This window comes from Oncorhynchus keta, chromosome 13, assembly GCF_023373465.1.
Source record: "Oncorhynchus keta strain PuntledgeMale-10-30-2019 chromosome 13, Oket_V2, whole genome shotgun sequence".
NCBI classification, from domain to species: Eukaryota; Metazoa; Chordata; class Actinopteri; order Salmoniformes; family Salmonidae; genus Oncorhynchus; species Oncorhynchus keta.
The window spans coordinates 15,105,261-15,128,679 of NC_068433.1; the positions used below are offsets into that span (position 1 = coordinate 15,105,261).

The 23,419-nt window shown below is 41.7% G+C and overlaps 1 pseudogene; it reads left to right on the plus strand.

Moving 5' to 3' along the window:
- The first annotated feature begins 3,396 nt into the window (after positions 1–3,396).
- The window catches only part of LOC118391905 (serine/threonine-protein phosphatase PP1-beta catalytic subunit-like), a 46,197-nt pseudogene continuing 26,174 nt past the window's right edge, over positions 3,397–23,419 (plus strand).

Genomic DNA, 23,419 nt, shown 5'->3' on the forward strand with positions numbered 1-23,419 from the left:
TCTCGAAAGGTGTAATAATAGAATGCACAAGGTGCAATGTTTAAATTGGGTGTGTATCACCAGTTTTCCTCTTGCCCTGTCAGTCATTGCATACCTTAGAGGGCTATTAATAACTTGTCAGAAATGTCCAGATCAACTAGCCTATGTCAGCTACGTTGTTTAGTCCATAGATTTTGTAGACATGGCAAAATGTATAGAATTGCAAGAACATTTTCTTTAAAACTGCAATATTTTTCGGCACCCCATAGCAAAATGTGTATAATTGCAGGAAATAAGCTTTAAACCTGCAAAAATGTCTCTCCGCCAACAAGGGTGTGAAGAGTTTGTGTCATGAACAGTGCTTGTGCCCGTAGAAATAGACAATGCTGGAAGGGGGGCCTGAGTGAAGCATTTTAGGGATCCCTGTTAAAAGGTACACAACTCGCCTACAGGGGCACGGATGTCCATTTGACGTCTATTCCCTGTTGGTTCAACATCATTTAATTGAAATTATGTTGAAACAACGTTGATTCAACCCGTGTATGCCCAGTTTAAGGCCAGTGGTCTACCTGCATGTGGTTTCATTATTTTGTTCCTTAAACAATTTGTCCATAAAAAGGCCAATTACCTATAAACTATATTTAGTTTGTTGTACATGTAGGCTACACAGTGGGGAGAACAAGTATTTGACACACTGCCGATTTTGCAGGTTTTCCTACTTACAAAGCATGTAGAGGTCTGTAATTTTATCATAGGTACAATTCAACTGTGAGAGACAGAATCTAAAACCAAAATCCAGAAAATCACAATGTATGATTTTTAAGTAATTAATTAGCATTTTATTGCATGACATAAGTATTTGATACATCAGAAAAGCAGAACTTAATATTTGGTACAGAAAGCTTTGTTTGCAATTACAGAGATCATACGTTTCCTGTAGTTCTTGACCAGGTTTGCACACACTGCAGCAGGGATTTTGGCCCACTCCTCCATACAGACCTACAGATCCTTCAGATTTCAAGGCTGTCGCTGGACTTTCAGCTCCCTCCAAAGATTTTCTATTGGGTTCAGGTCTGGAGAATGGCTAGGCCACTCTAGGACCTTGAGATGCTTCTTACGGAGCCACTCCTTAGTTGCCCTGGCTGTGTGTTTCGGGTCGTTGTCATGCTGGAAGACCCAGCCACGACTCATCTTCAATGCTCTTACTGAGGGAAGGAGGTTGTTGGCCAAGATCTCGCGATACATGGCCCCATCCATCCTCCCCTCAATACGGTGCAGTTGTCCTGTCCCCTTTGCAGAAAAGCATCCCAAAATAATGATGTTTCCACCTCCATGCTTCACAGTTGGGGATGGTGTTCTTGGGGTTGGACTCATTCTTCTTCCTCCAAACACAGCGAGTGGAGTTTAGACCAAAAAGCTCTATTTTTGTCTCATCAGACCGCATGACCTTCTCCCATTGCTCCTCTGGATCATCCAGATGGTCATTGGCAAATTTCAGACGGGCCTGGACATAAGCTGGCTTGAGCAGGGGGACCTTGCGTGCGCTGCAGGATGTTAATCCATGACGGCGTAGGGTGTTACTCATGGTTTTCTTTGAGACTGTGGTCCCAGCTCTCTTCAGGTCATTGACCAGGTCCTGTCATGTAGTTCTGGGCTGATCCCTCACCTTCTTCATGATCATTGATGCCCCATGAGGTAAGATCTTGCAAGGAGCCCCAGACCGAGGGTGATTGACCGTCATCTTGAACTTCTTCCATTTTCTAATAATTGCGCCAACAGTTGTTGCCTTCTCACCAAGCTGCTTGCCTATTGTCCTTTAGCCCATCCCAGCCATGTGCAGGTCTACAATTTGATCGACTGTCTGGTCTTTGCCATTGTGGAGAGGTTGGAAACTGTTTAAATGAGTGTGTGGACAGGTGTGTTTTATAAAGGTAACGAGTTCAAACAGGTGCAGTTAATACATGTAATGAGTGGAGAACAGGAGGGCTTCTCAAAGAAGAACTAACAGGTCTGTGAGAGCCGGAATTCTAACTGGTTGGTAGGTGATCAAATACTTACTGTATGTCATGCAATAAAATGTAAATGAATTACTTAAAAATCATACAATGTGATTTTCTGGATTTTTGTTTTAGAAATAATAAAAAATACTTGTTCTCCCCATTGTATATATTGAACAAAACTATCAATGCAACATGTAAAGTTTTTTATTCTAAAATGTTGTGCTCAAATTTGTTTACATCCCTGTAAGTGAGCATTTCTCCTTTTCCAAGACAATCCATCCACCTGTCAGGTGTGGCATATAAAGAAGCTGAATAAACAGCATGATCATTACACAGGTGCTGGGAACAATAAAAGGCCACTCTTAAATGTGCAGTTTTGGCACACAACACAATACCACAGATGTGTCAATTTTGAGAGAGCGTGCAATTGGCATGCTTTTTCTACCATACGCCGTCTCCAATGTTTTAAATAATAATAATAAAGCCCCTTTGTGGGGGAAAAGTAATTTTTGATTGACTGGCTCTGGCCCCCCAGTGGCTGTGCCCCTGCCCAGTCTTGTGAAATCCATAGATTAGGGCCTGATGAATGTATTTCAATAGACTATGTCCTTATTTGTACTGTAACTCGGTAAAATTGTTGAAATTGTTGCATGTTGCTTTTATATGTTTGTTCAGTATATATAACACAGATTGGTAACCTATACTGTCTTGGATAGAGGTAAAAGATAAAGTCACCAGTGCCACAGTGTACAAATTTATACTGGTGCACTATTCCGGCTTTTGGATCATGCAGCGCGCCATGTGGCCAGAGGGAGGCACCAAAAGTCATATTTGGTATCGACAGTTGACCCATCGCCCTCTCGAGTCTCCGAAATCTCTCGTGGTCAGACTACAAAAACATAATGGCACCGTTAATCGAGCATCTGACAAATTACGCGACACTTTCAGTTCTCAACTCCAAGAGAATCAAGAATCCCGTTGCAGGAGTAATAAAAACAAGCCAGTTTACAAGATTTCCAGTAATTTCAATCAATTAAATTCACTCATTTTGAAGTGATTTACAAATAGACTACTGAGATGTTTTATATGTGAGGGGAAAAAAATCCTACAACATTATAAGCATTACACAATGAATTAAGAAATTGTAAATTGCAATTCCCCTTACTGAAATATGGCCATGGCTAATCATCATTATGCATAGGCTTTTATTGTATTTAATTCAATAGGTTATTTGGCTATTTCTGCATACTGGTTATTAATCTATAACACACAGACACTAGCATACACCTATTATGATTAGTCCTACATGTTCTTAGCTGTGTTATTGCCATTGAACCTGTGGCATTATAGGCCTACAGTATAGGTCTACAGTGTTTTCCCAGTACAAAACACCTTCGGGCAGAGAGACCCGGGAACGTGCATTCCGCTGGCTGTGAGTCGGCGGCGGTGTTTATGCGGTGCCTTGCCAGGGACTGTGGCAGCAGTAAGCAGTGGAGAGAGAGAGTGCTGTTTGAGAGCACCACCCACTACAGAAATGGCGGAGGGGGAATTGGACGTCGACTCGCTGATCGCCCGATTATTAGAGGGTGAGTGTATCATAGCTTTTATATTTTTAAAATCACATTTCAAATCAGGGGGCTGGCCATTGCGTTGCGGTTTAAAACACTGTCCTTGCGGTGGAGGCCCTGGTTCGAGGGAAGGGGAGACCGGGGTGTAAAATCGCTAGCCAAACAGTTGCTAAAACGAGTGTTTCTATTGGACAAATTCAGGAAGGTCCTTCCCCGTTTCGTTCCGTTTGATTTCGTTTAAGAAACGTTTTGCAACAGAATAGACGTAACGAATACGCCCCCGGAGTTTAAGCGTATAGGTTTAGCTGTAGTGAAAGGATACTTCAACATTTTGGAAATTAAAACCTTTATCTACTTCCCCAGAGTTAGATGAACTCGTGGATACCATTGTTATGTCTCTGCGTGAAGTTTGAAAAAACATTTCTGTTAGCACAATTGTCTCTTGTTTGCGGTTTAAAGGAAGTTACTAACTAGAGTTATCGCAATGACTTGAAGTCTAAGGTAACTCATATGAAATGTATTTGTCACGTGCTTTATAAACAACAGGTGTAGACTAACAGTGAAATGCAGTGCCAGCTCTGGCCTTTTGGGGACCCTAAACAAGTTTTGGTTGGAGGGCCACCCACCTCACAGCAAAACAGGTCAGGGCCACTGGGAATGTGCCCTTCATGCCTGGTCGGTATTAGGCCACGATTACTTCAAATTCAGATAGCTCGCTAGACTAACTACCAATCAAAAAATGGTTAGCTAATTGATTGTCTGTCAGCAAAAAAAGGGAGGGGGGGGGGGTTGTGTTGCTAATACCCTGGTTAAAATGCTTACTTACAGGCCTTCCCAACTATGCAAAGATTTTTTTTTTTTAAATAGTAGAAAAATATAGAACAATTATAACACTAGGAATAAATATACAAATAATAACACAAGGAATAAATACAAAATGAATAACGATATTCATGGGGTACCAGTACCAAGTCGATGTGCAGGGGTATGAGGTTGTTGAGGTACATACAGTATGTACATATAATGTAGGTAGGGATAAAGTGACTATGCAACTGGATAGATAATAAACAGTAACAGCAGCGTATGTGATGAGTCAAAAGAGATTAGTGCAAAAAAGGTCAATGTAGATATTCCTGGTAGATATTGGTTAACTATTTAACTACCTACACTGAATAAAAATATAAGGAATGTCCACCAGAGCTGTTGTCAGATCATTTAATGTTAATTTCTCTACCATAAGCTGCCTTCAAAGTCGTTTTAGAGAGTTTGGCAGTACGTCCAACTGGCCTCACAACTGCAGACCACGTGTATGGCGTTGTGTGGGTGAGTGGTTTGTGAACAGAGTGCCCCATGGTGGTGGTGGAGTTATGGTATGAGCAGGCATAAGCTACCGACAAAGAACGCAATTGCATTTTATCGATGACAATTTGAATGCACAAAAATATAGTGAAGAGATCCTGAAGCCCATTTCTTTTTTTATTAAAGGTGTCCGTGACCAACATATGCATATCTGTATTCCCAGTCATTTGAAATCCATAGATTAGAGCCTAATTACTTTTACTTAAATTGACTGATTTCCTCCAAATGAACTCAGTAAAATCAATGAAATTGTTGCATTTATATTTTTGTTCAGTATATTTAGCAGTCTTAATACTTGGGGTAGAAGCTGTTCAGGGTCCTGTTGGTTCCAGACTTCGTGCATTGGTACCGCTTGCTGTGCGTGCTAGCCAATACCCTAGTCTTCCAGTAATTGTGCTAACGCTAGCTAGCATTGGCTCGCGAAACTAACTTCCTTCATACTGGATGCAGAGACATAAACATTGTATCCATGAGTTCATCTAACTCTGGGGAAGTAGAGAAAGGGCTTCAATGCCAAAATCCCAAAGTCTACCAATCCCCCATTTCTGCTATATTGACACTCGGTGCTGCTAAAATAACGTCCTTTGAAACTGTTACAATCTGACAAAATATGAGTTTTGTTGCTTAAATGTCTACAAAGTGGCAAAACTCTAAAGTGTTGGTTTGGAATTATACTGTTATTGGTAGGCTGAATGAAAGGATGTAGGCCTAGGCTATTTTAGGAAAAACTGAGTATTAGGTCAATTTCCTCTCTAGGCTACTCATGGATAATTAGAGGTGGAACCACAATCAATTGATCTAGATATCGATTTGTTTTGATGTGCAGAAATGTGAACAAGTCTAACCTACATAATTAGGTAAGTTAGTATTTTTCTTAAGTAGACTGTCTACTATATGTAAAGCATAACATAAAAGCATACACTTGATTGAATGTTTATGATAATATAATGAGATACTCCTACAGTTTATTGTAACTAGATGGATGTAGAGTGAAGACAATTGTTGGACTTTCCAACTTGATTAACCAATTCATCTGTTGCAAAGAACCCTTCAACAAATGCTTGCCTTTATCACCATACAGGCTAATGCTAATACTGCACTGCACTTACTGAGTCACTTGCCTATTGGCATTATGTCACTTAGGCTGCGTTTACAGAGGCAGCCTAATTCTGATCTTTTCCCACTAATTGGTGTTATGACGAATCCGATAAGCTCTTTTGGCAAGAATTGGGAAAACTTTCAGAATTGGGATGCTTGTGTAAAGGCAGCCTTAGAGGACACTCGCACACACACACACGACCGTTCAAAAGTTTGGGGTCACTTAGAAATGTAAAAAAAAAATGTTGTCCCTTTTTAAAGTAACATCAAATTGATCAGAAATACAGTGTAGACATCGTTAATGTTGTAAATTACTATTGTAGCTGGAAAAGGCTGATTTTTAATGGAATATCTACATAGGTGTACAGAGGCCCATTATCAGCAACCATCACTCCTGTGTTCCAATGGCATGTTGTGTTAGCTAATCCAAGTTTATAATTTTAAAAGACGAATTGATCATTAGAAAACCCTTTTGCAATTATGTTAGCACAGCTGAAAACTGTTGTACTGATTAAAGAAGCAATAAAACTGGCCTTCTTTAAACTAGTTGAGTATGAAAGCTATTCCATGCAAGAAATTGCCATGAAACTGAAGATCTCGTACAACGAGGTGTACTACTCCCTTCACAGAACAGTGCAAACTGGCCCTAACCAGAATAGAAAGATGGGTGGGAGGCCCCAGTGCACAACTGAGCAAGAGGACAAGTACATTAGAGTGTCTAGTTTGAGAAACAGACGCCTCACAGGTCCTCAACTGTCAGCTTCATTAAATAGTACCCGCAAAACACCAGTCTCAACGTCAACAGTGAAGAGTCAACTCCGGGATGCTGGCCTTCTAGGTAGAGTTGCAAAGAAAAATCCATATTTCTGTCTAGTTTCTGTGTTTTTTTTTTTTGTCCATCTTAATTTTTTCTTTTAATTGGCCAGTCTGAGATATGGCTTTTTCTTTGCAACTCTGTCTATCTCCTGGGAATTTTTCTTCACACTTACAACCTCATGCTAATCGGTGAACGGGACACCAATCCCAAATGAGTTTTAATAAGCTTCTTGATATGCCACACCTGTCAGGTGGATGGATTATCTTGGCAAAGGTTACATTCTCACTAAAAAGGAATTTAAAGAAATTTGTGCACAACATTTTAGAGAAATAAGCTATTTGTGCGTGTGGTAAATTTCTGGCATGTTTTATTTCAGCACTTTACAGCGTTTTATATTTCTATTTAGTGTAGTAATCATAAGGAATTCAAGGAGTGCTCTGCTCCTCTTCTAGTATGGCAATTATGTTGTACCAGCCACAGAGACATGTACAGGCGGCTCTGTTCACAAGAAGGCACTTTCACACTAAGGTACATTGTAAGTGCACTGAGTTTAGGTCTCAGCCATTTGGAAAGTGCCTGTTTGTTCTGAAGTAGGCTACATTTAGAATTTTGTCAGTTTTCTCCTAAAGTTTAAGACTGTGTACTTGGCAAAAAAAAATCTGTTATTCTGAGATATTGTATTATTAATGCAACATAGAACTACAAGTGTAAAGGGTTATGTGCTCCTGAACCTGTAGGTAACCTATTGTTGTGCCCACACAGCCAGTCATGAGTAGAGTTAGCTGTGCATGATGTCTCACGGAAGCACACAGGTTTTCCAGATGGGTGAGGCTACAGTATGTGCTCTTAGGCACGAAACTCAAACTCAAAGACATTGTTCTTCCTGTGTGTTCTGTAAATGGACCGATGTAGTGATGGACAAATGTTGAATATACACACACCAGCAGACACGCATACGATGAAACCGGCAGACCCCATGTTATGGATGTGCCAATATAATCATCTTTGGCTTGGTTTGGAGTTGAGACAGTGTCCCACAGTGAGAGTGTGAAACAGTAGTGGAGAAGATGGATATTTGCTGAGCCAATTGTGCCTGAGACTGACCCAGAGGTAATCTGAGACCTCCACAGCACTGAGGAAACTCTGAGGGGGACATTGGCCGGATCTGGTCCTAAACGTGTGTGTGTGTGTGTGTGTGTGTGTGTGTGTGTGTGTGTGTGTGTGTGTGTGTGTGTGTGTGTGTGTGTGTGTGTGTGTGTGTGTGTGTGTGTGTGTGTGTGTGTGTGTGTGTGTGTGTGTGTGTGTGTGTGTGTGTGTGAGCAGGAAGAATGTTATGGGGCTGCTGCTGGCCCACTTTCTCTGCTGAACAGTCAAGCCTTAGTTAGGGGTGCAGTCAGAAAGTCAGCCCATTGATAGAACCCCCTTCATCTCACACACAAACACGCACACACCAGCTCTAGTTGGTCTATTCATTGTTATACGCTAGCTGCTCTCACATCTCAATCATATGTCAAAATATAATCAATCTATTTGTCACATGCTTCGGTAAACAACAGGTGTACACTGTCAGTGAAATACTTACTTACGGGTCGTTTTCCAACAATGTAGAGTTAAAGATGAACAAGAAATTTATATAGTAGCACAAGGAATAAATACACGTTGAAAAAATGAGTAAAAATTGCTATTTACAGGGAGTACCAGTACCGAGCCGATGTGCTGACTACGAGGTAATTGAGGAATATATGTACATTGTAATGTGTGCGCTGGGAATCGGGAGTGAATACATTTAATGAAGGAACAAGACATAATGCAAAACAAGGAACACGAACAACGCACAGACATGAAAATGAAACAGAAACGCCTGGGGAAGGAACCAAAGGGAGTGACATATATATATAGGGCAGGTAATCAAGGAGCTGATAGAATCCAGGTGAGTGTCATTATGCGCTGATGCGCGTAACGCTGGTGACAGGTGTGCGACATAACAAGCAGCCTGGTGACCTAGAGGCCAGAGAGGGAGCATACGTGACAGTACCCCCTCCCCGGCACGTGGCTCCAGCCACAGGACGCCAACCAAAGGGACGATCCCGGGGATCAGGAGCGGACCGGTTGCCTCCGCTGAGGCGCAGAAACCTGACGAACCGGCTGAAGTGTGAGAGCCTGAAGATCGGGCCGAAAACTCCATGGTTGCTTCGGCTGAGACACAGGAACCTGTACACCCAGCTGAGGCATGGGAGCCCATCGAGCCAGCGGAGGCATGGAAGTCCGACAAACCGGCTGAGGCCTCCCAGGTAGCTCAGACACCCGGACCCGACATCACCTCCAACACAAAAATAACTAAATGACTCCCTGATGCTTCCCTTCGGTGAGGTGTTATTCTGTAACGTGTGCGCTGGGAGTCAGGAAGCAAGTTCAGGGAGTGAATACGTTTAATGAATGAACGAAACATAATACAAAACACGAACAACGCACAGACATGAAACAGAAACAATAACGCCTGGGGATGGAGGTGTGCGCCATAACGAGCAGCCTGGTGACCTAGAGGTCAGAGAGGGAGCCCACGTGACATGCATATAGGTAGGGCTGACTAGACAATCAGCTGTAAATACAGTGCCTTCAGAATACCCCTTGACTTACTCCAAATGTTGTTGTTACTACCTGAATTCAAATAGGTAAAAAAAAATGATCACCCATCTACACTCAATACCCCATAATGACAAAGTGAAAACATGTTTTCAGACATTTATTGAAAATGAAATAGAGATATCTAATTTACATACAGGACCAGTCAAAAGTTTGGACACTACTTTAAAAATAAATACAAATATTTTCTACATTGTAGAATAATAGTGAAGACATAAAATATGAAATAACACATGGAGTCATGAAGTTACCAAAAAAGTATTAAACAAATTATTTTAGATTCTATATTTTAGATTCCCACATATGCTGAGCATTTGTTGGCTGCTTTTCCTTCACTATGCGGACCAACTCATTCCTAACCATCTCAATTGAGTTGAGGTCAGGTGATTGTGGAGGCCAGGTCATCTGACGCAGCACCATCACTCTCTTTCTTGGTCAAATAGCCCGTACACAGGCTGGAGGTGTGTTGGGTCATTGTCCTGTTGAAAAACTAATGATAGCCCCACTAAGCGCAAACCAGATGGGATGGCGTATCACTGCAGAATGTTGTAGTAGCCTTGCTGGTTAAGTGCCTTGAATTCTAAATAAATCACTGACCGTGTCTCCAGCAAAGCACCCCCACACCATCACACCTCCTCCTCCTGGTTCACAGTGGGAACCACACATGTAAAGAACATCCGTTCACCTACTCTGCGTCTCACAAAGACACGGCAGTTGGAACCAAAAATGTGAAATTTGGGACTCATCAGACCAAAGGACAGATTTCTACCAGTCTAATCGCCATTGCTTATGTTTCTTGGCCTAAAAGTCTCTTCTTATTGGTGTCCTTTAGTAGTGGTTTCTTTGCAGCAATTCGACCATGAAAGCCTGATTTTTTTTATTTTATTTTTTTAATTTTTTTATGCAGTCTCTTCTGAACAGTTTATGTTGAGATGTCTGTTACTTGAACTCTGAGAATCATTTATTTGGGCTGAAATCTGAGGTGCTCTAATTAAACGTACAGTGGGGCAAAAAAGTATTTAGTCAGCCACCAATTGTGCAAGTTCTCCCACATAAAAAGACTAGAGGCCTGTAATTTTCATCATGGGTACACTTCAACTATGACAGACAAAATGAGAAAGAAAATCCAGAAAATCACATTGTAGGATTTTTAAAAAATTAATTTATTTGTAAATTATGGTGGAAAATAAGTATTTGGTCACCTACAAACAAGCAAGATTTCTGGCTCTCACAGACCTGTAACTTCTTCTTTAAGAGGCTCCTCTGTCCTCCACTCGTTACCTGTATTAATGGCACCTCAAACAGTCACACTCCAAACTCCACTATGGCCAAGACCAAAGAGCTGTCAAAGGACACCAGAAACAAAATTGTAGACTTGCACCAGGCTGGGAAGACTGCATCTGCAATAGGTGAGTAGCTTGGTTTGAAGAAATCAACTGTGGGAGCAATTATTAGGAAATGGAAGACATACAAGACCACTGATAATCTCCCTCGATCTGGGGCTCCATGCAAGATCTCACCCCGTGGGGTCAAAATGATCACAAGAACGGTGAGCAAAAATCCCAGAACCACACGGGGGGACCTAGTGAATGACCTGCAGAGAGCTGGGACCAAAGTAACAAAGCCTACCATCAGTAACAAACTACGCCGCCAGGGACTCAAATCCTGCAGTGCCAGACGTGTCCCCCTGCTTAAGCCAGTACATGTCCAGGCCCATCTGAAGTTTGCTAGAGAGCATTTGGATGATCCCGAAGAAGATTGGGAGAATGTCATATGGACAGATGAAACCAAAATAAAACTTTTTGTTTGGAGGACAAAGAATGCAGAGTTGCATCCAAAGAACACCATACCTACTGTGAAGCATGGGGGTGGAAACATCATGCTTTGGGGCTGTTTTTCTGCAAAGCGACCAGGACGACTGATCCGTCCGTGTAAAGGAAATAATGAATGGGGCCATGTATCGTGAGATTTTGAGTGAAAATCTCCTTCCATCAGCAAGGGCATTGAAGATGAAACGTGGCTGGGTCTTTCTGCATGACAAGGATCCCAAACACACCGCCCGGGCAACGAAGGAGTGGCTTCGTAAGAAGCATTTCAAGGTCCTGGAGTGGCCTAGCCAGTCTCCAGATCTCAACCCCATAGAAAATATTTGGCGGGAGTTGAAAGTCTGTGTTGCCCAGCAACAGCCGCAAGACATCACTGCTCTAGAGGAGACCTGCATGGAGGTCTGGGCCAAAATCCCAGCAACAGTGTGTGAAAACCTTGTGAAGACTTACAGAAAACGTTTGACCTCTGTCATTGCCAACAAAGGGTATATAACAAAGTATTGAGAAACTTTTGTTATTGACCAAAAACTTATTTTCCACCATAATTTGCAAATAAATTCATAAAAAAATCCTACAATGTGATTTTTCTGGATTTTTTTCCTTCTCATTTTGTCTGTCATAGTTGAAGTGTACCTATGATGAAAATTACAGGCCTCATCTTTTTAAGTGGGAGAACTTGCACAATTGGTGGCTGACTAAATACTTTTTTGCCCCACTGTATCCTCTGCAGTGGAAATAACTCTGGGTCTCCCTTTCCTGTGGCGGTCCTCATGAAAGCCAGTTTCATCATAGCGCTTGATGGTTTTTGCGACTGCACTTGGAAGAAAGTTCTTGAAATTTTCTGGATTTACTGACCTTCATGTCTTAAGGTAATGATGGACTGTCGTTTCTCTTTGCTTATTTTAGCTGTTCTTTACATACAGTTAAAGTCGGAAGTTTACATACACTTAGGTTGGAGTCATTAATTTTGTTTTTCAACCACTACACACATTTCTTGTTAACAAACTATAGTTTTGGCAAGTCTGTTAGGACATCTACTTTGCATGACACAAGTACATTTTCCAACAATTGTTTACAGACCGATTATTTCACTTATAATTCACTGTATCACAATTCCAGTGGGTCAGCGGTTTACATACACTAAGTTGACTGTGCCTTTTGAGTCTTAAAACAGCTTGGAAATTCCAGAAAACGATGTCAATTTCCCTATCAGAAGTCATGACATCATTTGAGTCAATTGGAGGTCTATCTGTGGATGTATTTCACGGCCTACCTTCAAACGCAGTGCCTATTTTCTTGACATCATGGAAAAATCTAAATAAATCAGCCAAGACCTCAGATAAACAATTGTAGACCTCCACAATTCTGGTTCATCCTTGGGAGCAATTTCCAAATGCCTGAATGTACCACGTTCATCTGTACAAACAATAGTACGCAAGTATAAACACCACGGGACCACGCAGGTGTCACGAAGGTGACGCGTTCTGTCTCCTAGAGATGAACATACAGTGCCTTGCGAAAGCCCCCTTGAACTTTGCGACCTTTTGCCACATTTCAGGCTTCAAACATAAAGATATAAAACTGTATTTTTTTGTGAAGGATCAACAACAAGTGGGACACAATCATGAAGTGGAACGACATTTATTGGATTATTTCAAACTTTTTTAACAAATCAAAAACTGAAAAATTGGGCGTGCAAAATTATTCAGCCCCTTTACTTTCAGTGCAGCAAACTCTCTCCAGAAGTTCAGTGAGGATCTCTGAATGATCCAATATTGACCTAAATGACTAATGATGATAAATACAATCCACCTGTGTGTAATCAAGTCTCCGTATAAATGCACCTGCACTGTGATAGTCTCAGAGGTCCGTTAAAAGCGCAGAGAGCATCATGAAGAACAAAGAACACACCAGGCAGGTCCGAGATACTGTTGTGAAGAAGTTTAAAGCCGGATTTGGATACAAAAAGATTTCCCAAGCTTTAAACATCACAAGGAGCACTGTGCAAGCGATAATATTGAAATGGAAGGAGTATCAGACCACTGCAAATCTACCAAGACCTGGCCGTCCCTCTAAACTTTCAGCTAATACAAGGAGAAGACTGATCAGAGATGCAGCCAAGAGGCCCATGATCACTCTGGATGAACTGCAGAGATCTACAGCTGAGGTGGGAGACTCTGTCCATAGTACAACAATCAGTCGTATATTGCACAAATCTGGCCGTATATTGTCGTATATTGCACAAAAGATATCCATAAAAAGTGTAGTTTAAAGTTTGCCACAAGCCACCTGGGAGACACACCAAACATGTGGAAGAAGGTGCTCTGGTCAGATGAAACCAAAATTGAAATTTTTGGCAACAATGCAAAATGTTATGTTTAGCGTAAAAGCAACACAGCGCATCACCCTGAACCCACCATCCCCACTGTCAAACATGGTGGTGGCAGCATCATGGTTTGGGTCTGCTTTTCTTCAGCAGGGACAGGGAAGATGGTTAAAATTGATGGGAAGGTGGATGGAGCCAAATACAGGACCATTCTGGAAGAGAACCTGATGGAGTCTGCAAAAGACCTGAGACTGGGACGGAGATTTGTCTTCCAACAAGACAATGATCCAAAACATAAAGCAAAATCTACAATGGAATGGTTCAAAATTAAACATATCCAGGTGTTAGATTGGCCAAGTCAAAGTCCAGACCTGAATCAAATCGAGAATCTGTGGAAAGAACTGAAAACTGCTGTTCACAAATGCTCTCCATCCAACCTCACTGAGCTCGAGCTGTTTTGCAAGGAGGAATGGGAAAAAATTTCAGTCTCTCGATGTGCAAAACTGATAGAGACATACCCCAAGAGACTTACAGCTGTAATCGCAGCAAAGTATTAACTTAAGGGGGCTGAATAATTTTGCACCACCAATTTTTCAGTTTTTGATTTGTTAAAAAAGTTTGAAATATCCAATAAATGTCGTTCCACTTAATGATTGTGTCCCACTTGTTGTTGATTCTTCCCCAAAAAATACAGTTTTATATCTTTATGTTTGAAGCCTGAAATGTGGCAAAAGGTCGCAAAGTTCAAGGGGGCCGAATACTTTCGCAAGGCACTGTACTTTGGTGCGAAAAGTGCACATCAATCCCAGAACAACAGCAAAAGACCTTGTGAAGATGCTGGAGGAAACAGGTACAAAAGTATCTATATCCACAGTAAAACGACTCCTATATCGACATAACCTGAAAGGCCGCTCAGCAAAACTGCCATTAAAAAGCCAGACTACGGTTTGCAACTGCACATGAGGACAAAGATCGTACTTTTTGGAGAAATGTCCTCTGGTCTGATGAAACAAATATAGCACTGTTTGGCCATAATGACCATTGTTATGCTTTGAGGAAAAAGGGGGAGGCTTGCAAGCCGAAATGCACCATCCCAAGCCTTGAAGCACAGGGGTAGCAGCATCATGTTGTGGGGTGCTTTGCTGCAGGAGGGACTGGTGCTGGTCTTTGTGGTTGAATCAGTGTTTGAAATGTACTGCTCAACTGAGGGACCTTAAAGAACTGAATTTGTGGGGTACAGAGATGAGTTAGTCATTAAAAATCCTGTTAAGCACTATTATTGCAACTTTTTATGTGAGTTAATTAAGCACATTTTTACTCCTGAATGTATTTATGATTGCCATAACAAAGGGCTTGAATACCTATTGACTCAACATTGTGTGTAGACCAGTGACTCGCCTCTCCTTTTCCTTTAGTCCACGATCAGCTCCTTTGTCTTGCTGATGTTGAGGGAGAGTTTGTTGTCCTGGCACCACACTGCCAGGTCTCTGAACTCCTCCCTATAGGCTGCCACATCGTTGTTGGTCATCAGTCCTACCACCGTTGTGCCGTCAGCAAACTTGATGATGGTGTTGGAGTCATGCATGACCACGCAGTGTTAGGTGAACAGGGAGGACAGGAGCGGACTAAGCACACACCCCGGAGGGGCCCCCGTGTTGATGGTCAGTGTGGCGGATGTATTGTTGCCTACCCTCACCGCCTGGGGTTTCCCGTCAGGAAGTCCAGGATCCAGTTGCAGAGGGAGATGTTCAGTCCCAGGGTCCTGATCTTGGTGATGAGCTTGGAGGGGAATATGGTGTTGAATGCTGAGTTGTAGTCGATGAACAGCATTCTTACATAGGTTTTCCTTTTGTCCAGGTGGGTGAGGGCAGTGTGGAGTGCAATAGAGATTGTGTCATCTGTGGATCTGTTGGGGCGGTATGTGAATTGGAGTGGGTCCAGGGAGTCTGGGATGATGGTGTTGGTGTGAGCCATGACCAGCCTTTCAAAGTATTTCATAGCTATAGATGTGCTACAGGGTGATAATCATTTAGGCAGGTTACCTTGCCTTTCTTGGGCACGGGGACTATGGTGGTCTGCTTGAAAGAAGTTTGTATTACAGGCCTGGACAGTGAAGACACTTTCCAGCTGGTTAGCGCATGCTCTGAGTACACGGCCTGGTATTCCATCTGCAAATGTTAACCTGTAACCTTTTTAATGCAGTGGGCTAAATCGGGGTCACACAGAGTGTTTCTTAGTAGTGTGAAACAAATCTGCATTGAAACAAAAGTATACACCTCATACACATGGTTATGGGCTTGAAAAAATAAGAACTTGTACCATGTCAGATACAGTATTCAGTTTTCAGTTTGCATCCCAATATTACACGTTATATACGTCACAGAGGACTGAAATATAACAAAACCGTTTGACTAGAAACACCGGATTTTCGGAGTGTTTTTGAACTAATGTTTATTGACTACTTTGGGACTGGGGGGTAGAATTGAGTAGCTTGGATAAAAAGGCAACCAGAGTAAACTGCCTACTACTCAGTCCCAAAAGCTAGAATATGCATGTAATTAGTAGATTTGGATAGAAAACACTCTGAAGTTTCTAAAACTGTGTGAATGATGTCTGTGTATAACAGAACTCATGGCAGGCAAAAACCTGAAAATATCCAACCAGGAAGTGGGAAATATGAGGTTTGTAGTTTTTCAAGTCATTGCCTATCGAATATACAGTGTCTATGGGGTCATATTGCACTTCCTAAGGCTTCCACTAGATGTCAGCAGTCTTTAGAACCTTGTTTGAGGTTTCTACTGTGAAGGAGGAGAGAATGAGGGCTGTTCCAACCAGAGGTCTGGCAGAGTGCCATGAGCTGATCACGTGCACCCCCGTGAGAGTTAGCTGTGTTCCATTGCATTTCTAAAGACAGGAATTCTCCAGTTGGAACATTATTGAAGATTATTGATAAAAACATCCTAAATATTGATTCTATACATCGTTTGACATGTTTCTACAAACTGCAATATAACTGTTTTGCCATTTCATCTGAACAAGTGATCGTGCATTATGCATTTGGATTACTGGGCTAAACATGCAAACAAAAAGGACGTATTTGGACATAAATGATGGAGTTTATCGAACAAAACAAACATTTGTGGAACTGGGATTCCTGGGAGTACATTCCGATCAAGATCATCAAAGGTAAGTGACTATTTATAACGTTATTTCTGACTTTTCTGACACCTCTCCTCCTTTGGAAAATGGCTGGATGTTTTTCTGTGACTAGCGCTGACCTAACATAATCGCAAGGTATGCTTTCGCCGTAAAGTGTTTTTGAAATCTGACTGAGGGGAAGTTTATCTATCTTTTATCTTTTATCAATGTTTATTATGAGTATTTCTGTAATTTGATGTGGCTCTCTGCACTTTCACCAGATGTTTGTTTGAGACAATGCATTTTGATCATGACACACCAATTTCAAATGAGGTTTTGGGACATAAAGATTAACTATCGAACACATTTATTGTGTAACATGAAGTCCTGTGAGTGCCATCTGATGAAGATCATCAAAGGTTAGTGATTCATTTAATCGCTATTTCTAATTTTTGTGAGCCCCTCCTTGGCTGGAATATGGCTATATGGTTTTCTGTGATTAGGTACTGACCTAACATAATCGTTTGGTGTGCTTTCGCTGTAAAGACTATTTGAAATCGGACACGGTGGCTGGATTTACAAGAAGCTTATCTTTAAAATGGTGTAAAATACTTGTATGTTTGAGAAATTTTAATTATGTGATTTCTGTTGTTTTGAATTGGCGCCATGCAATTTCACTGGCTGTTGGCGAGGTGGGACGCTAACGTCCCACATATTACAGAGAAGTTCATTATGAAATTATGAAAAATATTAACAGTCCACCCATGAGGCCACTAGATCATTTAACTGCAGAAAAGGGCTACACGTATTTACTCCTATCAGCTACAGACAGGCAGATCACGCAGCTCTGTGCTCTCATGCATGGTTCAGTGTTGCTTGCCTCGAAGCGAGTATAGAAAGCATTTAGCTTGCCTGGTAGGCTCGCGTCGCTGGGTAGCATGCAGCTGGGTTTCCCTTTGTAATCCGTGATAGTTTGCAAGCCCTGCCACATCCGTCCAGCGTCAGAGGCGGCCTAGTAGGATTCTAATCTTAGTCCTGTATTGATGCTTTGCCTGATGTCTAGTCGGAGGTCGTAGCAGGATTTCTTATGAGCATCCGGATCAGTGTCCTGCTCCTTGCAAGCGGTTGCCCTTGCCGTTAGTTCAGTGTGGATGTTGCCTGTAATCTTTTTATTTTATTTCACCTTTAACTAGGTAAGCTAGTTGAGAACAAGTTCTCATTTACAACTGCGACCGTAACAAGATAAAGCAAACAACATCACAGAGTTGCACATGGAATGAACCAGAGTGAAGTCAATAACACAATAGAATTTTAAAAAGTCTACATACAGTGTGTGCAAATGGCGTGAGGAGTTAAGGCAATAAATAGGCCATAGTAGCAAGTAATGACTATTTAGCAAATTAACACTGGAGTGATAGATGAGCAGATGATGATGGTGTGTAAGTAGTGATACTGGTGTGCAAAAGAGCGGCAAAGTAAATAAAAACAATATGGGGATGAGGTAGGTAGATTGGGTAGGCTATTTACAGATGGACTATGTACAGCTACAGCGATCGGCTAAAGGCTAGCAAAACTGGCCGTCTAGCGCTTTGGGGACAGAGAATAAAAGGAGCATATGGGCATGGTAGAATAGATTCAGGGAATAATGTGCAGACAGGGGTATGGTGGGGTGCGGGTACAGTGGAGGTAAGCCCAGGCACTGAGTGATGATAAGAGGTTGCATCTCTGGACACGCTGGTTATACTGGGTGAGGTCACCGCATGTGTGGGAGGTGGGACAAAGGAGGTATCTGAGGCATGTACAGTGGGACAAGGGGCTCCGCAGTAAACTAAAACAATAAATCCTAAACAACAGTATACAAGGCATATTGACATTTGAGTGAGGCATAAAGCGAGGCATAAAGCAATTACAGGTGTTGATTGGGAGAACTAGCTTAGACAACGACGGGCAAGACAACAACAGGTAAAATGTCGATGAATGGGCAGAGAGGGTCGGTTAACTAAACACAGGGCCTGAGTTCGGGGCTAGGGCCAACAGGTAAACAAAGTGGAGTACCGTGATAAATGAACAGTCCAGCAGGCATCAGCTATGTAGCCAAGTGCTCATAGGGTCCAGTGAACAGCAATAGATGGAACAGGGAAGCCACTGGGTAGTCGTTGCTACGCTAGCACGCGGGAGACACAGCGTTTTAAAGTTAGCAGGCCGGGGTAGGTAGAAGCGTCTGCTCCGACGTCCGGCAAAGGCCGGTTGAAGGCACAGCTGACGGAATTACGTCTGCGGACCAGTCGTGGTGGTACGGCGGGGCGCCGTGTCGACGAAGGGACCCGGGCCAGATGGCGAAAGAGGTGTTGTGGTAATTGATTTTGCGAGCCGGGAGATGCGCCAATGGTCCAAAGTTTACTGTAGGAATCCGGCGTTGTAGTGGAGAAAAACAGTCCGAGGCTGGCAGGTATTATCCAGGCTAAAAAACAGCGAAAAATACAAAAAGTAAAGGAGAGGACGACAAACCACGTCTGCACTGCTATGCTATCTTGGAATAAATGGCTTCTGGTTGGGGTATGTACTTAAGGTCAATGCACTTGTCAATGCACTTGTCAATGCACTTGTCAATGCACTTGTCAATGCACTTGTCAATGCACTTATTAATGAAGCCGGTATAACCAGTATATACAAATGTACAGAATTTATTACACAAGACAAAATTCACAAATTCTACAGCAAGTGTAAAACTAACAATGACTCAATAATCCATGCCTTCTAGGAATGCTATAAAGTCCAAAAGTTATGGGCGGCGTTAGAAAGTTGGCTGTCAGAAGTATTACAATGTAAATGTACTTTTAATCCATCTGTCTGCATATTTCAAGACATGGCTTATGAGGGTGCAGTGAGATGAGATACCCGATGGGTTGGATGATACTTTTCTCATCAATCATCTTGAAAATGCATAACTTTAAATCAACCAATCCTCCATCGAATGGAAAGGTCAAATGATTTTATTATCTAAATGTTATAAGTGCGTTGGTGATGTAGACAAACAAAATGGTGCAGGTTGAGGCCATGCAGGCGATGGAGATGGGTGGCTCTGGACAGGGGTGACTTTGTGGATGTTTGTGTGTGTGTCTGTATGTTGTCATTTGTATGTTTTGTATTGTTCAAAAAATATATAATAAAATACAATCTTACAAAAAACATTTATGGAGCCGGTGACTGATGTTGTAAACTCCTCAATGTTAACGGATAAATCCCCGAATATATTCCAGTCTGTGGTAGCGAACCAGTCCTGTAGTTTAGCATCCACTTGATCTTACCACTTCTGTATTGAACGCATCACTGGTACTTCCTGTTTGAGTTTGCTTGTTAGCAGGAAGCAGAAGGATGGAGTTATGGTCTGATTTGACAAAGGGAGGGCGAGGGAGGGCCTCAAGTTACGCTGGTAAAACGGATTTCAGTTTCCCCGCATTAAAATCACCGTCCACAAGAAAACAAATATTAACACTCCTCCCTGGGTCATAGGCTATGAATTCTACACCTGTACAACAGGGTCATTTTCAGCCCGCACCAAACGGGGGGAAAAAACATTTTGAAACTGAAGAAGTACTACTTGAACTTCACCAATAGGAAAATCTGTTTTAATTTTCTGGGTTCTCAATGTTTTCCCTTTTTTGCCTAATGAACACGTCCCAGAGTTGGAGGTTCCTGGTTACCCCCTCATGGTGGTCTCGCCTCCTTAACGGTGAGCCTTTGTGCCACTCATCTCCCCCCAACCCCCACCCCCTACTGATCCCTCATTAAATGTCAACAGATGCAGCTGTCTCCCTCTGAGTAATTACCCACATGCCCCTATGGTGGCACACACACACACACACACACACACACACACACACACACACACACACACACACACGTATGGAAGCAGCATACTGTATACTTGTGGTTATTGTCTCTCATGGTTCACTATAACTCATTATTGATCTATTTCTCCTTTGTCTTTCATTCACATGCATGTGCACCTCACTCTCTCTCACACACACACACACACACACACACACAGGGCCAGCTCCACGAATAAGCAACTGGAAAATAAATAAATGAACAGAATCAAAACCAAGAACGAAAGTGATCTATACTGTTCTGGAACAGAACAATTATTATATATATATATATATAAGCTATATATGGACAGTACCAAAATAAATTATCTAATGACTCTGTCTCTTCGTAGCAAAATCTGCATATAGATTTTGCTGCGAAGAGACAGTCATTAGATCATTTATTTTGGTACTGTCCATATATAGCTTGTCTTTGGTCACAGGTCCAAGAATGGCTGAAGAATTGCAACATTTACCTGTTGCTAACATTACAGATAGCAATACAAGGTGATTTGAAAACTCATAGTCAATCAATCAATAATATAATACTTTTAAGCAAAAAATGTTTACCTTTTAATTTACAATCTGTAGAAACTATGAGAATCGAAAGGTTCAGAACTTTTGTGAACCATCACCGCACAGTTGAAAAATATATGAAATTCAATATGGATGGTTTTAAGAGATAGGTGGGAGGGGTTGAATGTAGCTAAAGGTTGGGACCAATAACAAGAAGATAACAAATAGAAATCCAATATGTATGGTGTTAAGAAATAGATGGGAAAGCTTGAGGCTAAAGGAAGTACAGGACTAAAAACAAACAAAATATAACTATTGTAAAATAGATTGTGTCTGTAAAATGTATATAGTATCTATAGGCTGGAAGTAGAAGACCATGTGGTGTTGTTCATTAGTTTACTCCAATTAGTGGAGGGGTGGTAGGGTTAGTGGAAAATAATAGAGGAAAATATATATTTTTAAAGATTTTGGACACACCTACTCACTCCAGGGTTTTTGTTAATTTGTACTTTTTTCTACAGTGTAGAATAATAGGGAAGACATCACAACTATGAAGTAACACATATGGAATCATGTAGTAACCAAAAAAGTGTTAAACATATCAAAATATATGTTATATTTGAGATTATTCAAAGTAGCCACACTTTGCCTTGATGACAGCTTTGCACACTTGGCGTTCTCTCAACCAGCTTCATGAGGTAGTCACCTGAAATGCATTTCAATTACCCGGTGTGCCTTGTTAATTTGTGAAATGTCTTTCCTTAATGCATTTGAGCCAATCAGTTGTGTTGTGACGAGTTGGTTTGGTATACATAAGAAAGCACTATTTGGTAAAAGACCATGTCCATATTATGTCAAGAACGGCTCAAATGAGCAAAGACAAACGACAGTCCATCATTACTTTAAGACATGAAGGTCAGTCAATACGGAACATTTCAAGAACTTTGAAAGCGTCTTCAAGTGCAGTTACAAAAACCATCAAGCACTATGATGAAACTGGCTCTCATGAGAACCGACACAGGAATGGAAGACCCAGAGTTACCTCTGCTGCAGAGGATCAGTTCATTAGAGTTACCAGCCTCAAATTGCAGCCCAAATAAATTCTTCACAAAGTTCAAGTAACAGACACATCTCAACATCAACTGTTCAGAGGAGACTGTGTGAATCAGGACTTCATGGTCGAATTGCTGCAAATAAACCACTACTTAAAGGACACCAATAATAAGAAGAGACTTGCTTGGGCCAAGAAACACGAGCAATGGACATTTAGACCGGTGGAAAGTCCAAATTTGAGATTTTTGGTTCCAACAGCCATGTCTTTGTGAGACGCAGAGTAGGTGAATGGATGATCTCCGCATGTGTGGTTCCCACCGTGAAGCATGGAGGTGGTGGTGTGGGGGTGCTTTGCTGGTGACACTGTCACTGATTTATTTAGGATTCAAGGCACACTTAACCAGCATGGCTACCACAGAATTCTGCAACAATAAGCCATCCCATCTGGTTTGCTCTTAGTGGGACTATCATTTGTTTTTCAACAGGACAATGATCCATCACACCTCCAGGCTGTGTATGGGCTATTTGACCAAGAAGGAGAGTGATGGAGTGCTGCCTCAGATGACCTGGCCTCCACAATCACCCAACCTCAACCCAATTGAGATGGTTTGGGACGAGTTGGACCACAGAGTGAAGGAAAAGCAGCCAACAAGTGCTCAGCATTTGTGGGAACTCCTTCACGACTGTTGGAAAAGCATTCCAGCTGAAGCTGGTTGAGAGAATGCCAATAGTGTGCAAAGCTGGCATCAAAGAAAAGTGTGGCTACTTTGAAGAATCTAAAATACATTTGTTTAACACTTGTTTACTACATATGTTATTTCATAGTTTTGATGTCTTTACTATTATTCTACAATGTAGAAAATAATTAAATATAAAGAAATACCCTTGAATGAGTAGGTTTGTCCAAACTTTTGACTGGTACTGTATGTCATAACAATAAAATGCCCAGCTCTTCAAGCCAAGCATCCTCGTCCAGCCTCTCTCACGGTCTCCCAACTTGTAAGATTTCGGTCGCATCTCGCGCCTGACATTCGTCTGTCCAATGGATGTAAATAGCTTGCCCGCAATATAGCAAGCTTCTCAATCCGCACTGATTGGTAAAGTAATTTAATGTTAAACCAACTATACAAATAAATGATATCAAAGTTTTTTAAACTGAACAGAAAGGAACAATATAAACGTAACTTTTTACGAACTGGTTCAGAACATTATTTTGCTGGTTAGAAC